Source organism: Melanotaenia boesemani, chromosome 9 (assembly GCF_017639745.1).
Source record: "Melanotaenia boesemani isolate fMelBoe1 chromosome 9, fMelBoe1.pri, whole genome shotgun sequence".
Taxonomy (NCBI): Eukaryota; Metazoa; Chordata; class Actinopteri; order Atheriniformes; family Melanotaeniidae; genus Melanotaenia; species Melanotaenia boesemani.
Genome location: NC_055690.1, coordinates 263,351 through 266,143, shown reverse-complemented (window position 1 = coordinate 266,143; position 2,793 = coordinate 263,351). Strand labels below are relative to the sequence as shown.

The following is a 2,793-nucleotide window of genomic DNA, read 5'->3' as shown; positions in this document are numbered from 1 at the left end:
CATCGGCTCCTCAGCCGCGGAGATAGGAGCTGAAGAATCCAGAGGAGAATGGTGAGTGGGCGTCGTGACGTACCCTGAATCCAGTACAGGTCGGAGCCCTCCTCGTTCCCGGCGCCTCTCCCGACGGCGGTTGTCCAGTCGAATAGCCACATCGATTAATCCGTCCAGATCTTCCGGGAGATCGCGGGTCGCCAGATCGTCTTTTATTGTGTCTGTTAAACAATGCAGAAAGTGATCGGTTAAGGCAGCAGAATTCCACCCTGAATCCGCAGCCAGAATCCGGAACTCGACCGAGAACTCCGCTACACTTAGAGCGCCCTGCTTTATTGTCATGAGCCGCTTAGCTGCCTCCCGACCACGTACCGGATCATCAAACACTTTCTTTAATTTCTGGACAAAACTGTTATAAGTCAGTGTGTGAAGTGGAGTAGTTTCAAGAAAAGCATCTGCCCAGGTCAGTGCTCTGGATGTCAGCAAACCAATAATAAAGTAGACTTTCGACCTGTCGGTGGCGTAGGTGGATGGTTTCTGTTCGAAGACCAGGGAACATTGAAGGAGGAATCCTCTGCACTTGCCTAACTCTCCAGTGAAGGGTTTGGGATCCGGGATGTGGACCTCCCGGGTGGATGTAGTTGGTGGACACACGGGAACAGGCGGTGGAACTGTGGGAGCGGAAAACTGGGATAGCTGGGTTAGTACTGCAGACATTCTGGATGCAATGTCATTGAGCTGAAGTTGCAATGCCTGGTGACTGTCACTGAGAGACCGGAGCACCCGAGAGTGTTGACCGAGCAGGTTACCTTGAGAGGATACAGCGAGGAACAAGTCACAGGCAGATTCGGGTTTCCCAGCGTCCGCGGAAGTCGCTCCAACTGGGTCCATGTTGTGGCTGGATCGTTCTGTCAAGGTCTGGAGCTAGACCCAAGAAGGAGAAGACAAGGTTGGTGTTCTGTGAGTCTTTATTTACAAAGTGATGCTGGTGCTAGGTGTAATCCGGTGAGAAGTGAGGCAAGGAGCAGGCTGGTAGGAAGAGCGGTGAGCGGGCAGACAGGATCCATGAATCCAAGGATTTATCCAGGGTCGGGGCTTGGAAGAGAATAAAGGTCGGTTAGAGCACAAGAAAACACCAGAAGACTTAGATCTGCTTAGATCAGGTTACCACGTTTAGTAGTACGATCCAGCGAAGACTAGAGAAGATCCTGGAGTCTTTATACCACCTTCTAACAAGCCTGATGCACCTCAGCTGTGCGGTCCTGATTGGAGAAGCCGCCTTTCCTCCAAATAAGGAGAAAGGCGGAAGCCGCACTGGCAAGGGCAGTCCATGACACTCTGATGCCATGGGACAGGTTGGCCCTGGCTGTCCTCAGGCCCACCTCGTCTCCTGCTTTGAAGGCAGTGTTACGAGCCTTCAGGAGACTGTGGACCTCTCCTGTCAACGATGGCTTCTGATTGGCCCGCACAGAGATGGTCTTTAGTTCTGTTACATCCTCAATACACTTGGTGATGTAGGCGGTGACTGTGTCTGAGTACTCCTGAATATCTGTGTTGTTATTGTTTGGTGGCGGCCTGTCTAAGAACATTCCAGTCTGTGCTATAGAAGCAGTCCTTTAGTGCCTCTGAAGACCCCTTTGGCCACACCCGTACCTGCTTGCAAACGGGTTTGGTGACTTTAACCAGTGGTCTGTGTGCAGGCATTAGCATGACAGTGAGGTGGTCTGAGGCTCCGATGTGGGGGAGGGGAAGGGCCTTGTAAGCCCCCTTCTGGGTGGAATAAACTTGGTCCAAATGGTATTCCCACGTGTTGGAAATTCAATGTGTTTGTGTATTTTAGGAAACACACTCTTTGGGTCTGCATGATTGAAATCCCCAGCCAAGATGAGAAACGCATCTGGGTGGGCTGTCTGCTGCTCACTGATGTGTAGATACAGTTCATTCATTTTCTCTGTCCTGTTGTTATTGTTAGGGCTGGGAGGCACATAGACTGCTGTCATTAGTATGGCTGAATATTCCCGCAGGAGGTAAAATGGCAGACACTTAATGATCATAAACTCCACTAACAGTGAGCAGTATTTGCAGACCACAACAGCGTCACGGCACCATGCGTCATTGATGTAAACACATAGACCGCCGCCACGGGTTTTCCACATGCCGCTTGAATATAGGGGACTAATCAATCCAAATACCAAGAAATTTGTACATGTGAACTATCTCTATTTCATTTCCTTCCAGGGTGGAACAACATTAGCTCAAACTTGTCTGCGTATAGAACCAGTTTGAGGTAAAGTAAAGCATGCTGAACAACAACAAAGGCTTTCTGCAGGGTTTCAATGGTCTGTGTTATTGGATGTTATTGCAATGTGATCTTAATTCCAGGTCTCGTTGAGCTTGGGGTACTTTCTGTTGTTGTTGAAGATAATAAAGCAGAGCGTCTCTTAGATCTATATTAGCCATCTCCATGTTTTCCACCCTTCGTTCCACCCATCTCAGTTAGCCTTGACATTTTGTAGCGTTTAATTTTTTTTACTGTCTTTTTTTAAGCTTATTGTCATTTCAAAAGTTACTCTTGAAGTTCAGAAAGTTTTGCCTGAGTTTGTTTTCAGGTTTTAAATTGCCTTGCCCAGGTCTTGAATAAAATAGATTGGTATTCTTGAATCTAAGAAGAAAAATATAGACTTTCATGATCACGTTTGTAAAGCTGACACAGGGTTTTCATAAAAAACCTTAATAACAACTTAAGATCTGCTTCCCACAGAGAGACCAACATTTCTGCCAACTGCTGCTTGTTTCTGCCAT

At 47.9% G+C, this 2,793-nt stretch overlaps 1 long non-coding RNA gene across 1 annotated transcript; it reads right to left on the bottom strand.

The window, feature by feature from the left end:
* Window positions 1-944: 944 nt before the first annotated feature.
* LOC121646243 lies at window positions 945-1,310 on the bottom strand. The gene is made up of 2 exons (XR_006011594.1): window positions 1,160-1,310; window positions 945-1,086 (listed from the first exon to the last, which is right to left on the bottom strand). It is a non-coding gene; the product is annotated as an uncharacterized LOC121646243 (long non-coding RNA).
* Between the last annotated feature and the right edge of the window lie 1,483 nt (window positions 1,311-2,793).